The sequence below is a fragment of the Blennius ocellaris genome, assembly GCF_963422515.1.
Source record: "Blennius ocellaris genome assembly, chromosome: 16".
In the NCBI taxonomy this organism is placed as follows: domain Eukaryota; kingdom Metazoa; phylum Chordata; class Actinopteri; order Blenniiformes; family Blenniidae; genus Blennius; species Blennius ocellaris.
This window is the reverse complement of record NC_137665.1, coordinates 14781761-14797885: the sequence shown is the minus strand read 5'-3', so window position 1 is coordinate 14797885 and position 16125 is coordinate 14781761. Positions and strand designations below refer to the sequence as shown.

Below are 16125 nucleotides of genomic sequence, written 5' to 3'. Positions count from 1 at the left end.
ACCTCACACACGTGAGAACAATACAATCTAAGCATTAATAATGGCGTCCCAGGTGAAAATAGACTGGGAGCACTCTGGAGGCCGCCATGGTTGTTACTGTTCATCTACACCCGCAACGATACAAAAGTTTGCCACTTTCACAATAAAAAAAAAAAAAAAAAGTTGTTGCATAAATGAAGCTTCAGATTTTGAAAGACGTGGATTTGTTTTTGTCTGCTGGTGAAGTAAACTTCCTCACTAAGCAGGGGAGATTGATTTCACCACCCTCATGGTAAAATAATTAAGCAGCAGGGGAGATAAATAGACCAGTGACGGGTTATATCCATCCTAGAGAATTGCCTCCTGGACAAAACACATTGCTAGATCAAACTAGAAAATATTGCACACACATACACAATAGCTATGTAATATACAACGGTTAAGTTGAGTTAGTTTTCCATACTCTGAATTTTTGTTTGAATATATTTCCTCCTACATGGAGTTGTTTTGGTTGTTTGTTTTTTTATTAACTTAAAATGATTGACGTGTATTTGTTCTTTCTGAATACCAAATATTTGTTTGTTGAAAAAGTAATGAACTTCCTCAAGTGGTTCTATTGTTATTTGAGCAAGGAAAATAAAAAACAACAGGGCTACAGACTTCCTTTAACCTTAGTTCACCAGGCTTCAAAGGAGCGAGTCGGTGGAGCTGAAGGCAAGACTTCCCTGCCCTGTGGTGGAGCTAATAAAAGGCTGTTGCACTGCTCAAACACGCAACAGTAAACATGCGATGTGTACTGCCAGTTCAGTCAGCGAGGATGGGAGACAAGCCCCTTATTGATCGTGCAGCTGACAAAAAAACAAAACAATATCAGAGCATTTAAACAGACACGGGTCAGCTGTCTGCCTGTCCATTTTCTCAAACGCTGACAAAGCCAATCCAGTCTAATTCCATTTACACTCTTTGCAGGTTTTTTTTTTTTTTAATGTCCCTGCTTTGTTTAACAACACTTCGGGATCAGAGCATCTAATCTGACTGAATGTGAACGGCGGACAGTGATTGCCCTGCAGATGCACGGTAAGGGGATCGTGCTGCACACGCCTGTCTGGTGTGGACTTTGCCTTGCTGCTGCACGGGGAGCCGGGAGGAGACGGCCACGCACTGCATGAGCACAGCATTCATGAGGAGAATGATTGAATTCAGGCAGTCGGATCAATGCTTTGCATCAGCTGGGAAAAAAAAATTTAAAAGGAGAACGTGCAGCGAAATCGGGTTACTCGGCACCAATCGCTTGGCATTTCTAAGTGATTGCATTAGTTAGCCTAACTAACAGAATTAACCTGAGAAATTCTTTTTAAAGTTATGCTCAATTCATTTGCATTTAAAAACATCCTAACTCAATCAGCCTTTTTGTGTGTGTGTCTGTGTGTTTTTGTCCAGGTCCTCCGACTGTCAGCCTTCCCATCTTTGAAATCACTGTGCTTACTCTGAAGCACATCATGTTGCAAGAAACGTGTGTGTGTGTGTGTGTGTGTGTGTGGTATGGGAAAAGGGGAGGGGGAGGGGGCAGCAGGAAGGCAAATATGGGTTATGTGTTGTTTCAACATTTTCAAACTCGTCTGACGACAGTGACAGCCAAGGCCCGAGTGAAACGGCGCTTTGCTCCACAGACAGAAGCCATTATATGGTTTCATTTTCTTTTCCACTGTCACAACTTTTCTGATCCCGCTCGCCTCTTTCCCCTCCAGCCCGTCTGCCATCGGCGCTCCTGTAAACACCGATCCAGGCAGGCTTTGAGAGCTCTGCCCTTTGATCTTCCCAGCTTGTCATGTGCCAGAGGTCAGATAGCTGCAGTTTCTCACACACAGTATCCAACCCAGTCACCAGAGCTGCAGGACCCATCCCCCCCTGCACCGTCGCTCCCCTTACCACGGCTCAGCGCTGTCAGTAAAGGTCAACTCCACCTTTACCCCACAGAGGGCTTTTGCCCCACAGCAACAACAGTACCGGCGCAGTCTCATGACAGACAGGGTTAACAGAACCCAGACTTCTGGACTCATGATCCCGGGTGTACGCAATATTCCAAAGCACATTTAGAGTATTACCGCTGATCTGAACTCATTTAGAAAACAGCGGAGAAATTATGGCATTAAACTTGAAGAAGTCCCAAAGTTAATAGGTTTTAAAGCTACATTTTATGAAACTGGGTTGTTTTTTTTGTTTTTTTTTTAACCAAGCCGAATCGAGACCGTGTAGCTGGTGCCTCAGAGGTCAGTTTCTCTTTCATTTCCTTTACGGGTATCTCAGAAATCCCCGCGTGTATGTCAGTTTTGAAACAGACAAGCCCGTTTGTTCTATGTGCTATCATAACTAAATAGACTAATATATTATTTTAGGATAAGACAATGCCGACACTTTATTTCTCAGTTCCTTTTCTAATTTAGCCTGTTGAACTCTGACCCAACCACACACAGAGAAAGCAGCTACCGTGAAGTTATTGAATTTTCACGTACTTGTATTTAATGCTAAGGTGATAGAGACCCATATAAACATTATTGTAGAAAACTTAATGAAGCATGTATTTCTCTTTAACTTCACTAACACCAGGATTTCAGTTGAGCCAGAAGCTTTACTGAGTTAGAAATTGGCTGTACACAAGCACAATATATATACAATAACATTTGCAAGCCCACACAGACACAGCCTGCAGTTTAACATGGCTATGTATGAGGATTGGACTTAAAGCTGACACAGCTCAATAAGAATAGCAAAGGCAATGCAACATGGACTCCGGGGGGAAGGGGGTGGCCACGTTACATTAGCATTCTGGAAATGCATGCTGGATTACTGAATGGCATTGACATGCAGAGGTCAATTTTAGTGCACTTGCCCAGTCAACAGGCATGCAGGAGTCCAGGACTACAAAGAGACGCAGTGCCATTTTTAGGATTTCAAATAATAAGCGTCAAAATCGAGACAAAAGGTGCCAACTTCTGGACAACAGTCAACTGTTGATAAAAGGAATAGTTGCACAAACCTCACAGCTGCTGCCATGAATCAAATCATTTCGGTGCATTTTCGCAGCATGGCGTCAGACTTGAACTTAATATTACATTGAGGCCCAGTTTACTCGACAACGGAGCCGGAGCATTTTCAAAAACGTGCAGGTTCAGTGGCTCCGTGCACCGCTGTCGTGTGAACAGATGCCCAAAACACATTGAAAGTTTTGCGTTTTCAATTGAAAACTTGTGTAAATGGGGCCGAAGTCATCCGTCCTTTGGTTGATGGCAACGCATAAAAACATGAAGACTACCGTTTTCATCTTGTGCCAATTATTACATTATTACGAATGACTGATTAGAAAAAGTGTTAACACTTGGATAATGCATTATGAGTGCATTCATAACGTGTCATAAAACAGCCTACAAATAATAATTAGCCTTATCATATCAAAGTTTGTACAGAGTGACAGGGGAAGGTGTGATTTGATAAAAGCTAAATGAGAATCGAGCGTAAAGCGTGCGTGCGGTTATTAGCAATTATATGACACTATAATACAAATATAAGGTCTATAAACATCTGCTTGCTGTGGGTGAAGTATCAGTCAAACAGAAGATCAATTTACAACATCGCAACTCTTTATTTGCTCAAATCAGGTAGCAATTAAAGTCTGACTTATGAGCTGTGAGGTCACTTTTGGTAAAAATAAATAAATAAATAAAACAGGGCTTCACATTCTTCATTATATTCACCACCTGCAACCATTAATCAACAATAATAACAGCACTGCATTGGACTGTCATAGAAAGTCATGCCGAGATAAGCAGATTTTTGTCAGTAAAAGATGCGACATCAACAAGAGAATGTTAAAAATAAAAGAAGAGGAGAAAATTTAAACGATTTACTGTAATCTCCCAACACAACAAAGCTGTTACTTTAATGCATTTTTTACCTCAAATGTTAAGGCTCAAGTATCTCATTGTTGTGAGTGCAGAGTATCTCTGTTGTAAATGTCTATATTTTTACAAATCCGAACACAAAATGGCGCAAAATCCCATCTATATCTGTTGCAATGTGCCTCCTTTTGCATGTTTGGAGTTAAGGTAGATCTGCTGATGATACAGGCGCCATTTTTCTACAAAGCAGAACAGGAAATTGTTCCCACCTTCTCTGCATTTACCAAGGAAATCAAAAGCATCCACCTTTCTGTGACGTCTGCACGGTGGCCCTGAGTGATTATGGTAGTGGCACAGGGATAATCTGGATAAGCAGAGCATGGACACTGAGGTAACAGTGTCATGGCCACCCCCACCTTTCATTGTGGCTGGAGGTTAGCTAATGAGGAAAAGGCTTCTCAACAATGTCAGTCCCATATTAGCATTGTGCATGATTTTTATGCAGGCTCACTCAGGAGGAAGAGAGATTAAGCCAAATTTTACATGATTACATATTAACAGGCAATTTGTGGGGTTCTTTAATCCAGGGATAGGTTGGGTGTTATTTCCTATCTGCATTTGTAAGAGGATTCCTCACGGACATTCTAACAAACATTCTACATGGAAGACACAAACACACCAATGAAGTGAGTTTTCTGTGTGGATTTTGCATGTTCTCCCTGTGCACGAGTCTCCCCCCCCCACCCCCACCCCCCACTGCCAGTAGGTGTGAATGTAAGCGACATGTCGCTGTGGTTTTTTTTTTTTCCTGTGATGGACGTGACCTGTCGCAGTTGGCGGCTGGGATTGGCTCCGGTGCCGTGCGACCCTGAACGGGATGAAGCAGTATGGGAGGAGATGGATGGAGGGTTTGACCGCAAAGTCACACATTTGAGCCACGACGATGCTCCACTCTGTACCGTGTACAATATACTCCTGTAGCAGCTTCACGCCACAGTTTATTTAGCTGTGCATGTGACCGACTCACACGGCCAAATGCTTTAAAGACGTTGCAGGAGACATGTGTAGACGGCAACAGATTGCACCTTATAGTTGTAGTCGAAGATTAAATCTATAAAGCGTTTCGCAAGGCGGATCTCATGACTGTTGCAACATTATCTGTGCTCGTGCTCTGTGGAACGCCTAAAATATAAATGAATAAGTATAAAGAAAAGAAAAGGGGAAGTGAATGTTGTTTTTTGTGAGCCCCAGCATACTGCGTGAGATACAGTGACAATGTTATTTCAATAAAACTGAGGTTATTTTAAACTATATATCTCCTGATAGTAAATTAATTGTTTTGCTGTGGCAGAGGTAGGTTGGCAGAAGATCAATAGAAGACAACAGCTCCACGTATCCAAGCTTTGTCCGCTTTGTATTGTTCCCGTGACTCTCAAGCAGGGAGCGCCTCGTTCCACGTGCTTGTTCGGTGAATTAAATCAGGTATTTGTGTCCGTGAGTTGTGTTTCTTTCTCTTGACTTCAACAAACATGAATCCAACATACAACTGAACATAAATGACACATAAGCATCAGTAATTGAGAAATCTTCCTCTTTTTTTTGTTTTGTTTGTCTTTTGTCATCCTAATCACTTTTTAATCAAATGCCCCTTGCTGTAATCTTGCACAGATGTTCCCCGACACAAGGGAGCATTCATGACCTCAATCTACTGGAACAAAACAGAAATGTCACATGCATGCACAATCAGACACACATCGGAGTGTGATGCCTTTATGAGGTCCAACCACTGATATAGTGCATTTGGGATTTACTATTACTAAAACTCATTTAAATATCAGTCCGAAAACTATAGACCCAGGTTTCCCACCTCCATCTGAACTATTAATATTTATATCAACTATATAGTGATTAAATCTACTTCACCAGCCAAGTGGACAAAGAATGAAATAAATAAAAGAGTAAAACAGTAAAGAAAGGTTGCCAGGTTTTATCGTAAGATGTGAAACTCAGGAGATTAAGGGTCCATTTACACAACGTTTTGAGTGAAATTGCACCATTTTTGTTGTACATTTACACGACAATGCTTTGAAAACGATATAGTTTGTAAGTTGGACCACGAGTGGGTGCTGTTATTGTCATGAAACCACCACACGTGCGCAGACAACAATACTCTATAAACATTAACAATGGAGAGAGTATGGACTGGGAGTCAGGACACTCTGGAGGCCGTCATTGTTGTGATTGTCCATCTATTCCAGCATGCGCAGAAGAACTACTGGTTAAAGCCATGCTATGCTTATGCAGCAGCAGAGGTTCTGCCGTCTAGCCAGAGACGGAGCCTGGGCATTTTCAAAAAGTTGTGTTTTCAGTGGCTCCAAGCAAATAAACACCCATCGCACGAGATACTCACACTCTGAACCCACCCTACATTTTGTTCTTTTCGAATGAAATAGCTCTTTCAAAAAGACGGCGCAGTCTGTGTTCGGACTCTTTGAAAGTGTAATACTGCCGCAAGTTTCTGCATTTGACACACCTAAATATGTACAGTATCATAGTTTTACATTACTGAAGTATTTCTTTGAAAATGGAAACATGTGGTTAGAATATGTTCGTGAGTTTTGTTTTCATTTCGAACATGATAAATAAAAACAAAACAATGAATCCAATGAAAATGAAAATGTAACATGCTCGAAAAAGAGTAGGAAGAAACATAAGCTTGCTAAATCTGAGCCCCTTTCCTTGTGTGTGCGTGTGCATATCTAACCACAAAGCAAAGAATGCAACCAACAAGTAAATAAACAATAATGACTTGTTATTAATCTGTTTGCATGGCTCTTATATTACATTCATTTTTATAACTCTTCCCCACAAACACACACGTAACCACCCAGTGGGGGGGGGGGGGGGGGGGGGGGGTGGAAACAGCAACAAAACATCCTCTCCACTTCTGCTTTCACCACAAATCACACCCTGGTCATAAAAGACAGCAGCACAGTCACACTGAGCTCCAAGTCGTTCCAACGTCCCGCCTCTATAACATTCCTAGATCCATTTTGCAGTTTCAAACATCTCAACGTCACTGTTTCTACAGCACTATTTCCCTGCACATACAGGATCCCACTTCCGTTGTCAGAGAGCGATCCATTGGTTTTCCAGTCTGCCTCATTTGCTGTAAGCCTGTAATAGGCTTGAACGTACCAGTGGCACCAGCAGCCGTCACCTTCCCTTCCGCTCAATTTAAGCTCAAGTGTCTCCACGCAGGCTGGACTGTGAGCCCGTTGCCAGCTGAAGGGTCCTTTTTATTCCAAAACAATAGATAGGGCCTATGTATGAGTTCTGAATAATGCAGCTCATCTGTGAGGTGTTTTAAAAGGCTGTTTGTGCACCAACATTGTCAAACAGACTAATGTAGAGTGTTTATTTTTGACATGCATTCTACTGCAATAACCTTTTTTTTTTTTTTTTAAAGAACAAACATCCAAACAGTGAAATGGCTTTAATCACTATGCAGGGAGGATACAATATATCCTGACTGTGGTGAATATGATCAAGCAGAAGGGAGGAACTGACACGCATCCCTCAGTGTATAATAATAAATAAATAAATAAAACACCCCTAAATCTAAATCACGATATCATTCAATTGGTTTCTTCAATCTTCAACCGTGATGATATTACCTCCCCAAATGCTATACATTTTTCAAGCCGACCCAGACTGGTGCACGTTACCTGTTTTTCTGGTCTGATATAGGTTGGTTTCACCTGATCTGTCCAGCCTGTCTCTATTCACCTCGGGGTCCCGGCACTAACCTGGAGACACGTTTAACCCCGCCTGCATGTTGAGTCTCATTCCTCCAGTGACGAAAGCCGTTACCTGGCCTCGGGCTGCATATCAGGACAGACCTCTGAATGTTTGCATGTGAAGTAACTGACTGAAGATGAGGAGTGGTGGAGGCAGGATGAGGCTCCTCATTTGGCCTCGGGCGAAACTGAACGTTGAAGATTGACAAAACGTGAACTTTCCAGTACATTTCTGCACATGTGGCTAATCTGAGCGATATATATATATATATGTGTGTGTGTATGTATATATGTGTGTATATATATATATATATATATATATAACCTGAGAGCAGTGGGACGTCTGCATCTTTTACAGCTGGGATTAAAGCAATGCTGGCCTGTGGTTAGGATTATTCTATCTATCTATACTCTCTGTGACGGACATGCTTTGTCTGGTTAACGTGTGATGGATGAAACCACTGATGACCCAAGTGACGTCATTTGTATATACAACCCCAAATTCAAAAACAAGTTCCGGCTTTCTGTTAAATGAAAATAGACAGAGAACAGAATGATTTACAGCTTTAAAAAAAAAAACCACAACATATTCTATTCCCAACAAAACATAAACAACATATCAGAGACAATGAGAATACAATGTCAACAGCAGAAGTGGTGAAAATGATGTAGTACTCATGATGGGCCACTAGTGGGTGCTGTTGGTTGGGTTTTGTTTATGAAACCACACACACACACACACACACACACGTGTGTGAACAACATTACGCTGTAAGCATGAACAATGGCGAGTAAATGGATATTCGTATAAATAGACAGTTGTGAAAAACAACCGCAATGACAACGCGGTGGTTTTTGAATGTGAACCCACAGACACGCATGATTATTCAGACACAAGAAGCTTTGTAAACATTCCCAATAAGACTGTTGACAGTAACATAATGCCAAGTAAACAGCATCAAGGTCTATTCCCTTTCAAGGGGTCATTCTAGTTCAAGGAGGGCATTTAAGGAAATAACCATGTGGTTTTCTGTCACTAAACATTGGAATGTTCTGCAATGAATTGATTTCAGTTTTACTTTTTTGGTTGTTTTTTTTTAACAGTATATATACTGTATTTCCAATTTGTGTGTGTCCTCTCCCTTCCCCTCTGATCCCTCTATACGGGATAAACTGCCTTCAGAAGTAGGCCAGCTGGTCGGGTATATGAGGTTATGACCCACTGATGAGAAGAAAAAAAAAACTGGAAGCATCTTTTCTATCTGGACACATCTGCATCAGTTTTCTACACCAGGACTGGGATCCAGTAGAGCTGGAGCCAGAACGGGACATTTGGTAAATTTTAAAAAGTCTGTCACGTTCAAATGAACTAAAAAAAATAATTCTGTGACGATTGGCGTAGAAAGGTTTGCACAAAATAACGTGCTGATGAATAAACAACTCTGATTTAATAGGTTTGAACTCACTGTGCAATAGTTTCACGATAAGACTTATTTACGTATCACTGCTGTGAAGTACCGAAGCAACAAGAAACAAGAAGTAAAACTACAACTCTTCTTATTAATGATCACCAAACGCTGCAAGGAACTTTAAAGAGGGCAACTTGCCAGTCACTCATAAACTGGTGTTAGTTAACACTTCGCCAACACTGAACAACTTGGGTCAACATGACATTGTTAAAGATTTACAACACAAAACGCTTAAATCTTATTTACAGTAGCTTTTTTGATGGGCTTATACGACTTATATCATCAAACCCGTGTCAGAGTCAGTAATCATGCAAATTCTCACAACTCTAAACTTCAGCTCCCACACAGCTTTTCTCACACCGAGCTGCATTTATTAGCTCAATGACACGTCTTCCGCATTAAACATTTTTTTTTTTTTTTTTTTAATCTAGTCAACAATTACAGTCATTCTCAAAGACAAACAGTTGAAAAGTGACTATTCCAAAAATAAGTCAAATCATCACACATTTTACATCATGGCTTATTTTGAAACCTTAAAATGTTCCACCATTACACAGATTTACATGATGGACATGCATTTTTCGTGGCCTCTTATGCCTTTTTTCCCACCTCATTGAAAGCTATGTACATTTTGGCACTATTTATTTTGCAGATACTGGTACAATCAACACTATTTTACTTTCATTAAAACATTGAGTTCCACAACATGTATTAAAAATAAATGCAAATAAAATCGATTTGTGCTTAGAAATTAAAAGGAAAAAGGAACGCTGGGAAACAGTTCTGTTTCTCCAGTTAATTTCTTCTTTCTTTCTCAGTGCGTGCGTGCGTGCGTGTGTGTGTGTGTGTGTGTAAATCTTACTCACAGAAGTCTGAAGTCAAAAGAAAGTTGGCTGCCTTGATACTTTAATCTACACATAAGTAGTGTAACACCTGCAGCACTTACAGGTCAGGCTCCTGAATTTGGCTCCGGTTGTTTAGGTTTGCAGAAAAAAAACTAAACAAACAAAAAAAAAAAAAACACTTGAAAGTCATTAAACCAGACCACATATGTCTATTTTTTTTAAGTCTACTTTGGGCTGACCTCTTTCCACGATCTCCTTTAATCCTTTAACAATGTAAAAAAAAAAAAATCACAGGGAAAAAAAAAAGGGCAGCAGCACTCTCAGTGACATTGCAATAAATTAAAACACATGTTGTTTTTTTCTGATTTGTTGGTGCCTTCATGTGGCTCAGCTCAAACATGCCTCACGGCGCTGGATGCTATTATTGTTGTGTCACTGAGATAATAACCCCAAGGCCTTATCATGCTTTTCAGAGTCTGGGAGAGCTGACAGTCATCCTTCTCCCACTTACCCACTGAATACAGAATCATTGAAAGTTAGGCGAAGAGGGAGAGTCAATGGGGAGGACGCCGACACAGTGAACGAGAATCCAGAAGACGCAGTCGGCCCGGTGGAAAACAAATGTGAGTCTCGCGTCGGGCAGGCTGTGATCATGGGACAGAAGTACACGCTATGGATGCCAACAATCAGCAACGCTATTCGACAGATGGATCAGAGCACTCCTGGCCCAGACCGGGCTAAAAGCTCAGCGTCACGTGACCTGTGGATTAGCGTTGGCCCAACTGAAAGGGGGAGGAGGCTGTCACCACATGCTTCCTGATCATTTCCCTCTCATTGTCTTTCCCTCTCTCTTTCTTTGTGAATCTCCTGCACCCATGTCACACTGCTTACATGCCTTTAATCATATGCACACAAACAAAAACTAAGCAGGAAGCACGCGGGAGACTTAGATCCTGGAGCACACGATGACGTGAAGCACAGTCATTAGAGCACCAGTGACTCCTCACCTTTGACTCATTTCACTCTCGGATCTGAACCTGCGCACTTCCAGTCACCCACGGACTCGATGCTGAGAACAAGTCTCTTCTTTCTGTGCTTACAGTACTCTGGATTTCTCATCCGCCACCCCACTGTCCACATGCTCGACCCCACACGGGCCTGGCAACGAGAGGTGAGAAGGAGCCTCGGGGCGTGCCACGCTCAGGCACAGTGGCCTTTGGGAATAAAACATGAGGTTCCCCCCTTTTCTTTGCCTGTACGTGGGTCTTGTCCTGTCAGGGACACGGTGTGCCGGCCAAACCACGGCTGGCCAGCATGCCGTGTCCCATACCAACCCAAAATACACTCCCCCCCCCCCCCCCCCCCCCCCCAACTAACCCTAACCCCAAGCTGGGAAAACCCTCCAGTTCTCGCACACTCTGCCCAGCATGAATCATAACATGGCACATGCCAACAGGGACAAATAGCAAAAAAAAACTACTGACCGCCACTTAAAGCAGTGTGACCAATTCAATTACTGATTCAACCTTTCAAGAGACCCCCATGACAATAGGTTTCAATGGAGAAATACTACCGTAAACTATTGTTAAATGATATTTCGCCACTTAAAGCAGATGGTTTACAAATGAATATAAAAGTGACGCAAATTTGACCATTTCTAAGTTTTCATAAACGCACACTCTATTTACTACAGCCGTGGTTCCCAGCACCGTTGTCGTATAAACAAACACCCAAAGCAAGAAAACATTGGTATTTATGTTATAATAATAAGTATCACAAAAATAGATCTCATTAATAAGCTCAACTACGAATTAATTTACCATCGTTGGTTTAGAGGAAGACATAATGAGATGAATAATTTAAGAAACATGGTCTGTTAAGTGATGAAGGGTTGAGTGAAACAGACATGTAATTGTGACCAACAATAAAAAATAATTAAAAAAAACAACTCACAAGTCATCAGCAATTTGCTAGAGAAGCTCAACCATCAGCATCAGCCCTGACTGATGACTCAGCGTGGAGCTCCAGCGTGGAGCTCCAGCGTGTCCACAACCGAGTAAATGTCTCACCTCTCCAGGAGCTGTTCAATCCCAAAGTCTAACGGAGTGTTTCTTGGATGAAGGCAAGTCATCCCTGAAAACTTCATCCAACTCAGGTCAGTAGTTTTTGCGAAAAGTTGGTAAACTACACACACGCTGTACGTACGGGCACCTACGGATACGTTTGTGTTGTTTATGATTGTCTTTGTTTAGAAAAAAAAAAAGAAAGGTGCAAATTGCCTCAGATTTTAGCGGAGTGTTGATGTAGAGTCATTTCTGTTTGCAGCTTTCTGACGCCCTGTTTACACAACAACGTTGTGTTTTGGGTGCTCATTGACATGACAACCGTGCTTGGAGCCACTGAAATTTATTTATTTTTTCTTTTTTTTTTAACGGTTCGTGTAAACGAGTCCCCCCCCCCCTCCACAACAGCTTTGACTTTGTAACCGATCAAAACTGCCTCGGGCAACTCATCAACAGTGTCACATTTCATCTTCAGCTCCATTCAGTCACATTACGGGGAACTCAAGCAAATGAACACAGAGACGGGAGAGTTTCCAGCCCACTGGTCTCATGTATACACAACATAATGCACGCAAAAATCCTCATTTGAATACTGCTGATGCCGAGCGATGTCACTCACGGTATTATTGTCAGTCCATCAACTCCAATCCGAAAGCACAATTTATTTGCATGCACGTGCATGTTTGCAGCAGGTCTTTGATGTTTATTAGTGGTTTACTCGGAGCCACGGCGGGCAAAGATCCAGACAAGAAGGACTTCCACAGGTTTATCCAAATGAAACCTGTTTTTTTGGGGGTTTTTTTTGCTGCAGCAGCAGCAGCAGCAATTTGGCTTTAAACGAACAAGAAACGATATCAGGACGGGTCATCGGCATCCTCATACACACACAGGGAAATGTGTACATGCTGTACACACACACACACACCCACACACACACACAAAAAAACACAAACACACAAATGCAGACGGACATATTTCTGGGATTGAAAGGGGCATCAAAGCATTTTTGACATTTAATTTCTGTTTGAAAGCAAGCGAGCACACAACACGGCCTTGATTCAGGTGTCTCACATGGTTTTGACAGTCATGTCTATTTTGACCTTTATAGTCTTTTTGTTTGTTTTGTTTTTTTTACAACTTATATGAACAGGAAAATCCACAAAGACAAGAATTGCTGTTTTGCGGGAACAAACTCAAATTCAGCCTGACAGTTTTTAAAGCTTTTGAAGATGCAGAATGTAAAATATATGTAATGGCATTTTGGGCATTAGGTGGCGGTAGTGAGTCGCAGTATTGTCCACTTTGAACTGCACTTAGTTTCAATGCGCTGTTTACACGACAATATTTTTTTTGTAAGAGAAAACGGAAAACTGTTGCATTTTGGAGTCAGTTTTAACGGCAATGATGCTCGAAGCCACTGAAAAGGCTACTTTTTGGAAACACTGCTACTGCGCATGTTCTCCTGCACATGTGTGAGTGTATGGACAATAACAACAATGGCGGCCTCCAGAGTAACATGACTCCCAGTCTATATAACCCTGGGACTTGGTAGTTTTATAGATGAGAATCACCAAAATCTCAATTCAACTTATGTACGTGTAATGTTAATGTTTATAGCTAATTGTTCTCTGTGGGCATGTGCGTGTTGTTTCAATACAAAAAAAAAAAAAAGCCAGCTTGTTGCCTGGCATGGTGACCGCGTTGTTTTCAGTGTCGCTGCCATTGCAGTATAAATGCAAGACTTTTCTGAAACGAATACGCAAAGATGATTCATTTTCACTCAAAACATTGTCATGGAAACAGGCTCGCAGTTAAAAGCTACCAAGAGCTCTAATGTAGGTTTAATTTAGTATTCAATATACCATTTTTCTTAAAAGACTGAGGACAGACTACATGCTGATTTTTTTCTTAATAGGCAGGCTAGGCCTCGTTTAAAAATTAAAGCTTTATTTTGGAGAAAGTTTGCGAAACATAACCATTTTTTCCAAAAATCGAACAGCAGCTTATAGTTGTATATACAGACTTGTAGCCTATTCAAAAACTGTACCCTAAGTTTCACTTACAAAGTTGTATATTTCTATTTAAAGTAGTGGACAATTTCTTACATTACATTTTAGCAATTGCAGTTATCTTAGCTATTTAAGCTTCACAAATCTTATATGTGTCACTTTTTAAGTTCTTTATAAAGCAATTTCACCCATTTTATCTTTTATTTTATTTGTATTTTTTTTTGTTAGTTTCTGAGTCTGAAATGAAAGGCACATATTTTAGTTGACAAACTATTGAGCCAATCTGTCACCTTGAACTGTGAAATGTATTAGAAGAAACAAATGAAAATAAAATAGGCAAATTTTTTATATAAATGTGTACACAAGAAAATCTCCTGTTAAATAGACTAAATTATGCTCTTGAAAATACTTGCAGTATACTCACAGTATGTAACAGCACTTGTTTTATTGCAATTATATGTATGGACTATTTATGGTCAGAGCACATTTCTCAGACAAACAGTAAAGTACTTTAAAGTTACACAAATGTGCGACAAAACCAATAAACCTATTAGATATAGAAATGCTTTGGAATGCAACCAATGATTTAAATATTGAAGTCGCTTTAATAAGGCTAAAGATTTCTAACCTATAAAAATGATAAATATCTAATTATTTATGCTGATGTGGCTGACAGCACCTTGTAAATTGTGGTTTTACGAACTCGTGTCTTTATCTTCAGAGTATCTGCAGCACAAGGCCAAAGTACACACATTGCTTGCTGCATTGAGGAATAAAAGGCGCATTTTTCAACCAAATAAGAGCTTTAAAGGGTCCTGGTTGAGGGAGATAAAGAAAACAGGACAGAGATCTGGCTTTCATGTGTCAAACTTGTGACGGATGCCCATCAGGGCAGAGACTCCCGGGGAGCTGTGGAGACTTTTACAGGCTTTACTGGTTGTAAAAACTGCCTGTGCGTGTTGCCGCCCAGGTTATCTTTATGGCCCTATTCCACCCCGGCTGACACTTTACGGCTCTGGTGGAGGCATACTGGGGGTGGAGGCTGGAGTTCTGAGCGGCTTGGAGAGGAAGGCAGAGGGACTCCCGGAGAGCAGCGACAAACCCGTGCGTAAACGAGGACGCGAGTGAGGGCGATCACGCAAACACAACAAGTGGTGGCCAACAAGTGGAGCCGGAGCGCAGGCTGGAGACAGAAATAATATGTCACCCAATGTCCGTCGACCCGCCTGTTGCTCCAGCGTTCACCGAGCAGAGAGGGGTGGGAAAACAAAGTCCGAGCTGCAGAGTCCACGCTGGGGTGGGAGAGAGGAGCGCAGTTTGTTTACAAAGCGCTGTCAGAGGACGTTCACCGCTCCGGACACGAATTACGCACGTCGCGCGCAGAGACACTCACCTCCGTGGAGCCGCGCGACGTCCCTTTTCTCATAAAACACAGCGAGAGAGAAACAGTCCGCAGCGCAGCGAGCAGCAAACCTCCAGCAGGGACCTCAACAACAGTCAGACAGACAGTTCCTAACAGTTCGCTTCAGTTCACCTCCTCTCTCTCTCTCTCTCGCTCTCTCTCTCTCTCTCTCTCTCTCTCTCTCTCTCTCTTGCTCTCTCTCTCTCTCTCCTAGCCCCGCCCACTTCCGGTTCATTTCAACCCACTACACATTATAAACATTTCCTCTTTATTCTGCAAATTAACCTCAATGTCTGTGTCCGTTTGACCCCTCTTCTTATTATTACACTTTTAATTCAGTCAACATGTCTTTATAAACAGTATCAGTTGTGCCAGTTGTGTCGGTTTCATTCCCTCATGTTTATTTATATCAGTCACGTTTACTAAGCCTTATACATATTCAAATAATTTACTACGTCACTTATTTGATTTTTTTTAAGTTTGTATTTTATTTGTTATATTATATTCTGTGAGAAATATGGGAATCATAAAGTATTTCTACTCTATATTATTTTGTGCAGGTGCGTTTTTTTTTTTTTTCTTGCTTAGTTCTCCAAGTTCGTGTGTAGTATTGTAGTGTGTAGTAGTAGTAGTAGTAGTAGTAGCAACAAGTAAAGTATATT

At 41.4% G+C, this 16125-nt stretch overlaps 1 protein-coding gene across 3 annotated transcripts in view; it reads right to left on the bottom strand.

The window, feature by feature from the left end:
* Positions 1–15596, bottom strand: part of stat5a (signal transducer and activator of transcription 5a) — a 56485-nt gene extending 40889 nt beyond the window's left edge. For 2 of the 3 annotated variants that reach the window (XM_080511128.1, XM_080511130.1), the window contains exon 1: positions 15455–15596. The gene's annotated coding sequence lies outside the window, so the exon portion shown is untranslated. Of the gene's footprint in view, positions 1–15268; positions 15354–15454 lie in introns of all 3 variants that reach the window. The other variant, XM_080511129.1, reaches the window with a different exon arrangement.
* Between the last annotated feature and the right edge of the window lie 529 nt (positions 15597–16125).